Raw genomic sequence first — 10,741 nt, 5'->3', positions numbered from 1 at the left:
CCACAGAGTAAAATAAAATATATAGGATTGTAGAGGAAATTAGTTATAGCAAAATATATCAATTTTTTCATCAAGTTCTCAGATCCCAGGCTAAGAATCTCTGGTCATCCCTATGGAATGATGTGAGGGGAAAGTCTCCAAGAGCCCCAAACCCCAAGGAAGAGAAAAGGATGCTTTTTAAAGGAACACATAGTCTGCACTATCAATCTCTCTCCCACATGGCTGTTCTTCAGGATGCCTCCATTCCCCACGACTGCACACTTCTTAAACTGAGAGTGATTGTACGGCATGTCCTACAGAGAGACAGGGAGCAGCCAGTTAGAATGCCAGTGTGTAATGGGAATGCAAATTTGGAAGATCTTCCCTGCCCCTAGGCTAAAGTGCACCTGAAGCCTGGGGTGGGAGGCTTGTTTTTCAGTAGATACTTCTTGATTGGCCAGTGAGTCAATAAGGTTGTTACGTTCTCTGAGCCAGGAGGAGGCTATATAAGCCCTGATGTGTAGCTTTGTTTTGGGGGCTCACTTTGAGAAGTGTTCTGTGATTTGATCTGGATTCTGGGAAGCCATTGTCCAGCGCAACCCCCCCGCCCCTGCTTTGAAAAACCCAGATGTTGAAAGCCAGATGTTGATTTGGTATGGATTTAATGGTTGGACAGTTTGAAATCTGTCTACTAGATCTGTTTCTGTCTTGGTAATTCTGTCTGTATACTTTGAAGTTCGAACAAGGTAAACCATATATGTCTGACTGATTAAAGTAAGCTTGTTAACCCATTTTGAGTTGCTTTCCTTTAACAAAGCAGATCCAAGAACCTGTATTGGCAGCAAACCCTGAGGACGCTTGGGGTGCTTGCTGCTACACAGTGACAGTCTATCACATATACATCTATTTGTCTGCATCTTTTATCATCACACAACAGGCCTTGGATAGATAAGTGGGAGAGACATTATTATCCCATTCTACAGATGAAGAACCTGGGGCAAAAAGCTAAGTCACTTGTCTAAGGTCATACCAAAGCCAGTGACAGAGTTGAAACTAAAACCTGGTAGGTCTTCTTGCTGTTCCCCCAGGGTTCTCCCCAGTACCGACACTGTTTGTTCACTGCCTAATAGTGAGAATAGAATTTGGATTCCGATGTCTTTAGGACAGATGAAAAACATCCTCCATTCAGCTATGCTTAGGAAACACCAAGGCCAGCGCAGATTTTTAAAAGGACCAACTCTATGCCCCCTATACACAATGCTATACAATATAAAAAATGGGCAGGTTTTTGTCTCCTGGGATGACTATATCTTTGTTTCTCTTAATGATTTTGCATCCATATTTTAGATTGTGTCAGTGCTTAAAATTCTGTAGGATAAATGTCAGCAAATGACATGGGACCACACCAACAGGGTCACGGGAAGCAATTGTGAGGGAAAATTATGTTACTGGCAGTAGAGGAATCACTGGGCAAAATGTGGCCTGATCCCCATCCTCATTCCTTCCTCCCCCCACCCCGCATCAGACCCTTTTTTGCTCAAAAAGTAGCCTAGTGCTTTGGGAAGAGCTAGATATTGCATGAGAGGACATGAGTTCAAATATGTATGACTAGGGACAAGTCAGATAGCCTCTCTAGGTCTCAGTTTCTTCATCTGTAAAATGGAAGGCAGGGGTATAGAAAACACAACCTCTAAGGTCACTCCCAGTTAATAATTCCGTGACCCTCCCTAAGCTCCCAGAGGGTAGGTGGAGGACATGATCCTGATTACACACCAAAGTCAGAAGATGTAATTTAAGTGGACAAAACAGATCAATGCCTTTTGCCACTCTTGCTGAGAGAGGCTGAGTGTGCACATCCAAGATGGAGCTGGGGAGAAGCACTATTAGGGAATACAGCACAGAGCCTGCGATCCCTTCCCAAGAACCACTAGAAAAGAGCAGGTATCTGAAAATGGAGTTCGCCAGGACTTAGCAATATAAAGCTACGTTAATACAACTGCAGCATCTACCACAAAGGAGTGATTATCCAACTTTAATCTGCCCCAGTCAGGACACAACTGGAGAACTGGATTCAATTCCTTGAGTAACTTTTCTGAGATATAATATAACCAGAATAGGAAAGGATCTGGAAGCCATGTTATGGGAGCATGCATTGAAGGAATTGGGGATGTCTAAACTGGAGAAGAGAAATCTTAGGGAAGATATGATTATATGTTATTCTTTTATTAGACTATAAGTTCCATGATGACAGGAACCTAAACTGTGTATCTTCCCTCAAGGCCTACCATAGTTCTCTGTGCTTAGAAGATATTTGATATGCGTTGTTTTTTTTTGTTTTTTTTTTTTAGCAATCCGGGTGAAGTAACTTGCTCAAGGTTACACGGCCAGGTGTTTCTGGGTAGCTGCTAAGTGTCTGAGCCCGGGATTCGATCTCCAGGTCTTCTCAACACTGGAGCTGGTGCTCTTACTCGCTGTGCTACCTGGCCGCCCATGTTGGGGTTTTTTTTAAGTGAACTGAATAACAGCTATCCTTAAATGCTTGAAGAGATACCATCAACTTATCTTGTTGGGTAGCTAAATAAGAAGAATAAGATCAATGGGACCCCTTACTAACAATGTGACCAATGTAAAAGAGATAACTATCAGTTATCCTCTCTGGGTCCTCATTTTATCATAAGAAAGATGGGGAAGTTGGCCCCTAAGGTTCTATTATTATCCAGACATCTTAGAGCTCTCTCTGTCTCTATCTGTGTCTGTATCTGTTTTTCTCTCTTGACATGCCTCAGTGATCATTTCAAGTTTCAAGGGGGAAAATAGGAAATTCTATTCTGAATCTAATACTGATAGGGAAGAACTGATTGCTGCAATAGAAGTGATGGGAATCTTAGGAAAAAATAACGATAGCAGAGAAGACATCTGCACTTAGTTTGAGTCATTGAGCTGAACTTTTTTTCATTTAGGCCAAACAGACGAAATTATGCTTAGCAGTAAATAAAAATCTTTTTCCTGAAGTTTACAGAAACTTTCAAACTTTCCATTTCAAACTGTTCTTTTTCCAGAGAGAAGTATTATGATTGTGAGATTATTATTGTACTCAATAATGAGAGGCAGCAGGAAGTTTCATATACTAAGTAGATAGAGGATTTGCCTTAAATCTGGTAGGACCTGAGGTGACATTCTTCCTGTGACCTATACTGGCTCTGTGACCCTGAGCAAGCCACCTAATATTTTAGGCAACTGTCCACAACACACTGAACATAGAGAAGGTGTGGACCTGCACTTGGTAGAAGGAGTTTCCTCAAAAAAAGTTCCCATTTCCATGGGTCCAGTCCCATTTTTGAATAACAGTTGTTTCAGGATCAAATCAGTGGTAACTGATGACAAGCAATGATCATGAGACAGGAGGCATAAATTAAATGGTCAATGAAATTAGAGCTATAAGTAGAGTACTTTTTGGGTGAGATTTGTTCTCACCATTTGGAATCTAATTTCATTGAGGTTCCCAGAGTGAAGTGATATACTTGAACCAATCAACTAAAGAACATCTCAGACTTTCTGTCTGGGCATTTCTCTACTGCTCTAGGGCTAAGTTCACAAAACGTTCCTATCAGAAAGAGAAATCTCTTTAGTTTGAAGAGAAGAGGTTTTCTTCTGTCAAGGAGAACTTCACTTTTTTGTTGAGGACTTAGAGTATGGATCCAGGAAATGGTAAGTTTTCTCTTTTGAGGTAAGTGTATCTCTGCCAACAGGAAAAAAAAAAAGAATGAAGGTCGGTTTCATTAGCTTTCAAATCCCGTGGATTGTGGGTCCTACTTCTTCTAAACTATGAATGCAATAAAAAATACTGGGCCTTTCAGATAAAGTATACAGAGAATATTGTTTTTAAGGTCATTTACAAAGCAATCCTGTTGAAGTGTTACAGTGGGATAACATGGGGCAGCTAATCATAATAATAAAGGAAATCTAAAATAATGTGCAAGAAGGAAATTGTCCAACATTTTTGACAAGGTTATCAACTGAGTAGGGATCTGTGATCTTATCAGTGTGTGCACCCCTTCCACCATACAAATAGCAGCCCATCCATGTCTTAGTCATCTCCATTCTCTTATTATTAGCTTTCACATCTGTGTGAATTGTCTTTCTTGAGCAGTTCTGCCACACTCTCCCAACCCCCTTCTCTTCCTGGTTCCAGAGAACAATGGATTTAGAGACAGAGAATCTGTATTCCAATCATGGTTCTGGCACCTACTTCACCTGTGTGTCAGGAATCAAATCACTCAACCTCTGTGGGACTCAGTTCCCTGAGGGGTCGAGTTGAAGGACCTTCAGAGGCCTTTTCTAATTATAAATCCTAGGATTTTCCCAATTTGATTCTCTGATCTTCTGTGGGTTGAGAAACCAGATGTCTAAGATTGATTAAAGTACATCTCCATGCCAGATTAAGTAAGGTTTCAGCAAAGGTCACAAGAATTGTCCTTGAAAGAAAGTACATTAGCTTTCTGGAATTGCTTTTGGATTCTCAGAGGTCTTTTTGGCTTGTTTCTATAGAAATTCTTGGGTGGATTGTCCTTTCAAGAGGTTTGCTGGACAAAAACATTGTATGAAATAGGAGATCCACAGCCCTTCTCTAGTCATCTTCCTTAATTCCTTCTCAGCTTGCTTTGTTTTCTATTGATTATCCTTTGCACTTTGACCCTTTTAGCTATTATTTATTTATTTATTTAGCTATATTATACAGAGTGGGATCTGGAGTCAGGAAGGCCTGGGTTCAAATCCAGCTTCTGACCTTATTTCACCCTGGACAAGTTTCATCGGTAAGATGGGGATAGGAACACCTACCTTCCAAGGCTGTAAAGATTAAAAGAGATATTATCTGCAAATCTTTACAGCATTATGTAAACACTAGCTATTGTTTTCTCCTGGCAGTCATCATGCTGAAGAATTTTACCTTTCTCATCTGACTCCTCTTTGATCAATCTACTCTCCTTTTGCCTCCTGGTTTCTCCTACTAAGTAACAGTTTTCCTGTTGCTCTGCCTCGTTGCACACATCATTGATGGAACTTTTTTCTCTCCCTGCCTCTCTGCCTCCCCCTTCTCTCCTTCTTTTGTTCTCTCCCTTCTCCCTTCCTCCCTCTCTCTCCCACCCCCTCTCTCTTCCTCACCCCTCCCTCTCTTGTTCTCTCTTTTTATTCCTTCCTCCCTCCCGCCCTCTTTCCCTCTTCCACCCCTTCCACACATACATTTAAATCAACACAGGTTTTCAGTCCTAACATGACAATAAAAAGTTCCTGGATGAGTGATGACCCACAAATAATAGACAAGAGCACTCAGAGAGTCTATTCCATGTTCCAAGTGGGAAATCAGTGTCAAATGTTATGATGCCATGTTGTTAGAAGCCTGTTTCTTTCACCCCCTGAAGCATTACTGCCATGGTAAACCCTGTTTACCTGAACCTCATCAAACTCTTCCTACAGAGCAAGATTGGCCAAACTCTGAATCTTATCACAGCCCCTCAAGGCAAGGTTGATCTTAACAGATTCACTGAGCAGACAGAGAAGACCACTGTCAAATACACGTCGGCTTTCTACTCTTACCTCACATTTGCTGTTGCTATGTTCAAGGCAGGCATAGATGGGGAGAAAGAACACACCAATGCTAAGAACATCCTTCTGGAGACGTGGTATTGTTTCCAATTCAGGATGATCACTTGACCTTTGTGGTGATCCCACTGTGACTGGCAAGATTCGTATCGATATCCAGGACAACAAATGCAGCTGGCTGGTGGTGAAGTGCCTTCAGCTGGCATCATCTGGGCAAAGAAAGATGCTGGAGGAGAATTATGGACAGAAAGCTCCCCAGAAGGTTGCCCAAGTGAAGGAACTGTATGAAAAACTTGAATTGCCATTTCACCAAGTTGGAAGAAGAAAGTACAGCATGATGGGACTCATTGAGAAGCTTTATCACAAAGAAGATTTGCAAACGTCAGAAGTGACCGAGGAGCTGGACATGAGGAGGGGGGCTGGGAGGGCAGGGCACCATGTGTGGAGTTGGGAGAGGATGTTCTCTCAAGAAATTATGGCTCATAAAAAAAGAAAGAGCAAATGAGAAGAGGGCCACTGAAGGGAGGTCTGAAGAGCTGGAGTCAGACACCAAGTCATTCAGGGGCAGGTCAGCAGTAGAGTAATTGTGGACCCTGGGTTACTAGAATCCTAAAGGAGGAGTTTTATGAAGCCATCTGTTAATCTGTCTTTATCTCTTTACTTCCCTATATCAGCAATGCAATATTCACAATGCGTACGGAAACTGTAAATATGCTGATGTGGTTATCAATCACAAATATATCAGGCTCTCTATATGGGTGATAAAGCTGGAACATTTATTAAAATACCAAAAGACTGAATCCCAAAACCAGAAAGTCAAAGCCATCAGTTATGAAATTGGCACAGGCAGATAAAGTAGAAAGCACCCACATTCTCAAGCCTTTAAAACAGAACAGGCTACCTCAGGCAAAGGTCCTCCTCTCCCCACTCACAGCAACCACCCAGCATCCAGGACACATGCTCCCAGCAGCTCCGGACCCTGGTAGTCCTCAGCAGGAGTCCTTAGCAGAATTCTGGCTGACTCAAAAAGGGATTCGCGCTGCCGCTGCTGCTGCCACCGTCGCCACCACTGCTAGCCACTGCAGGAACTCTTGCTTGGCTTCCGCTTCCTCTTGCTCCACCCCTTCCTGCTATATCAGCAAGTCCAATGGGGCATGGAAGATCTTTAAGTCCCATAACCCTTACATTCCCATGTTCCACTAAGTTATTAAGAGAAAGAATGATTGTGAGGTTTGACTCCACCATGGGTTTGCAGTACCCTGCAGAGCCACTGCTCATTCTCTGATCTTGGCATCTTGTGTTGATGGGCAAAAACATGCCTAATTTCTGTTTTCTGCACCAAATTCAGGTTTCTGAACGGGAGATGGATGAAGTGATAGCTCACTCTCCTCACCAGGACAGCAAGGAGGCCAGTTCCTCCCAAGTCTTAGGTATGGCCATGCACATTCCCCTCTGATGTTCAGGAGCTCATTGCTGATCGTTGCCCCCATGGGACAGCCAGAACTCACTGCTGCACTAGCAGAGTCCTTGCAGTCACCGAAGCTAGGAAAACTAACTTTGGGGAAGTTATTATTCTCTTGGATTTTTACATTTTGAAGTGAGGGTTGCTATGTCTCAGTTTAAGAAGTAAACAGATAAAGAGATTTTAGTGTCTGTTCTCAGTAACATTTTCCATAAATGATTCTTTGTAGGCATTTTCTATAAGATACATTTGGAATAGGACAGGTAGATATTAATATATGGGAGTGACTGTTCTTCAGTGCCTACAGTGTTTTCTATATAGCTCTGTTCTTCAGTGCCTACAGTGTTTTCTATATAGCTCTGGAAATGTCTCCTTTATTGACACTTTTAAATCCAGTGAGTTATGAGAGCTAATCACATGATCTCCACTTTACAAACAGATGTAGACTGAGCATACAGCATAAAAGAGGAATGTGCAATCAGATTTTGGGTTTTATCACAACAGTGTTTTACAGGCTTATGGGGCACCTTCTAGCATTTTGAAACTAAACCTTTAATTGGTCTGTCTAAGGCAATGACACCTGAAAATGTTAAATTTGTGAAGAAAAATGAGGCCATCTTAAATGTAATTGGGGAAAAACAAACAAACTATTATTTCAAAAAAGAAGGAAAAGGAGAGACTTAAAACCTTTTAGCACCATAAAAACCCTAGTAATCTATAACCAGGAAAAAATAAAGGCATGAATAATAGCATAAAAATAGCACAGGTCAACCCAATACATTATTCAGACCTGGCTTAGCACCACACTATCACAATCTTCACACAAATTTTAATCAACTTAATGCAATTTAATAATAAATTTAATTAGTAAAAGTATTAATAATAAATTTATAAATTGCTAGTTAGTTTTAAAACATAAATTTATTAAAATAAATTTAATAAAATCATGTAAAACTAATTTATATAAGATGTAATTATATATTTGATATAAAATGCGATTTATAATTTACAAATAAGTAAATATCTTAAATCTTCATCACTTAACAAAGTATTTGATTGTCATGCTGCTTAGGATTTGAGTTTTATTCATGACACATCCCCTGCAGCCTAAATTTGAAATCTGGGTTCTTTCCCTCTCTGTTCATCCCAAACTGAAGATCTCTCCAGTGCATAGAACTTCCTGACTTTCATGGTCTACACAGGCGGTATGCATGCATTCAGCCAACCAACACTGACTGAGCTACTACTTGTAAAGCAAGTACTACATGCTGGAGAAAGGTGGGAACAAACATGCATGCAACATGTCCCCTGCCTTCAAGGAGTTTATAGTCAAATAAGGAACAAAAGAAATGTATTCAAGGGGCAGCCAGGTGGCTCAGTGAATAGAGCACCAGCCCTGCCTCAGACACTTCACACTTACTAGCTGTGTGACCTTGGGCAAGTCACTTAATCCCAACTGCCCTGCCCTCGCCACTCCAAAAAGCAAAAACCATAACAAATGGAGAAGGTTGGTAATCTCATCTATGACATTCTGTGATATCAAGCCAAGGCAGGTGAATGCAGGAAGAGTTTGCCCCATTAGAAGAAATTCCTCCCTGTGCTAATTCTACTTTATGCCCACAATGTACCAACCATTACAGAGGATGATATGCACTCTCACTCTCCAGAAGAGACATATGTTGAAATTAGCCAGAACATCCAAGAGATGGGTAAAGAATGAGACTGCTTCAAGAGGAAGACAAGGAAAAGTGCATAGGCTCATTCCTGTCTCCTTTGAGATATGGTGTACTTAGGTGAAGAAACCAGGCTATAGCACTTAGCATGTTGAACCTAGAGAAAAGAAGCCTCACACTCAAACCCTGCCTATGACCCTTAGCTCCCTGTATACTGACAAGTCACCTAAATTCCTGCCCCCTTGGTTTTTTCATCTGTAAAATTGCGAAAATGATACCTCTAGGACCCAGCTCACAATGTTGTGGTCAGGTTGAATAAGATGATACTGTATCAACTATATTTTATTTCCTGGAATCCTGGATTTAAGAGCTAGAAGGAAACTTAGAGGCCACTGAATCCAACCTCTCCTTTGTAAAATGAAGGAACTGAGGCCTGGAATAAGGTTAAGTGCATTGCTTCAAGTCACACTAGCAGTAACATAACTAGGATTAAATAGAGGGTCTGTTATTGCAAGTTTGTAGTTCTTTCCACTTTCCATGTTATCTCCTATAATTATTACTTTTAGAAGACTTTCATCGAGAGGCCAGTGGAAGGGCTAATTTTAGGGACTGCATATTAGAATTACTTCTGAATATACCATATAAACCATGTATTCTGAGCATGCAGAAGTACTAAAGTCACTGTTCAATGTTGATAATGATGGCATAAACCAAGTCTAGAAGGAAGACTAATGTTTCATTTGATTTCATTCTTTCCCAGCTCCCAAAGGATCAGGCAAAGCTAGGGCTAAGAGCCTACTATCATCTGGAAGCAAGAATGAGGATCCTGGTCTTGGCCACAAGGCAGTGGCCAGGATAAACCCACAATGCAAGAGGGCTGTGACAGAGGACAAGGCTGGACTCTTGGGAATTGTCCATTTAATTCGGATGGAAGATGAATTCTTTGGTCTGAACTTGGAAATCCAGGCCACTCCCTTTAAAGTGGTGATAAGAGGTTTTAGGCCCAGTTTAGCTGCTGAGAGGGTAATAACTCTTTTAGTTTTATCTTGTTTTGTTTTTGGCTTTGATTGTGGGGTAAAAAGTTGGGAATGAGAGAGAAAATCACCTTAATCAGAGAAATTCCCCCCAGTGCTAAGAGGCCCCTGCAGTAACTTAGGAACTAGAAGAAAGTCATGGATCTACGTTTTGGTACTTACCTAGCTTAAACATATTAGCCAAGTCCCCTATTCTAAGTTCTCACTGGTTGGCCCCATGGTCAGGGCAAAGTAGCAGCTCCACCACACCCTCTTCCCAAGCTGCCCCTCTGTGTCTTTTCCTCTCCTCTTCAAGGCTGCCTTAAGTGTTCATTTTAACCCTTTTCACTTGGATACAAAATGTAAATTGTCAGGAAAGCAGACATTTTAAGTGTACTCTGGGCTCTGTCCTCATCCACAGTTTCCTTTTATGTTAGATAGAATAGAAGCTCCTTCTGGGTGGGGACTGTCTCAGCCTTTGTCCTCATATCACCAGAGCCTAACATAGTGCCTGGCACATAGTAGGTGCCTAATGAATGCTTATTGTTTAAAAACAGCAATCAGTTTAGATAGAAGAAAACACTGAGATTTATCTCTGCCCCCATATTCCCTGCTATTGGCTGTAGGTCCAAGGGACTGGGGGCGGTAAGGTGGGAGAACGGGACAAACAAACTTTGAAGTCCTTCTGTTACTTTATGAATAGCCATAGGGAAGTTCAGGTGGTAAAAAAGACCTTCACAAGATGAGAAACATGCTATCCACCCCAGAATTCTCCCGGAAAACTTTTACCCCAAGGACTCAAGTCACTTTGGTGGCATAAGTGTCCTAGTTTGATTTAGGAAATGGGAACTTAAGGGTTAGTTAGCCCTGGACCAGAGTCCCAAGTGCCTCTGCCTCAGCCCAGCCATAGACCTCAGTCAGGAGATGAATGAAAGGGAGAAGTTGAAGGAAATTCCTAGGATTTATGATCTAACATGAATTGTTTCTCCTCTTGGGCAAAGAAAGCTTTGGCT

The 10,741-nt window shown here is 41.5% G+C and overlaps 1 pseudogene; it reads left to right on the top strand.

Moving 5' to 3' along the window:
• LOC138153133 (farnesyl pyrophosphate synthase pseudogene) overlaps positions 1 to 10,373 on the top strand; it is a 26,885-nt pseudogene extending 16,512 nt beyond the window's left edge.
• Positions 10,374 to 10,741: the final 368 nt, after the last annotated feature.

This window comes from Petaurus breviceps, unplaced genomic scaffold, assembly GCF_028583685.1.
Source record: "Petaurus breviceps papuanus isolate PSGF00001 unplaced genomic scaffold, PetGlider_PUasm1.0 151, whole genome shotgun sequence".
NCBI lineage: Eukaryota > Metazoa > Chordata > Mammalia > Diprotodontia > Petauridae > Petaurus > Petaurus breviceps.
The sequence above is the reverse complement of the archived record's forward strand: the minus strand, read 5'-3'. Positions and strand labels throughout refer to the sequence as shown.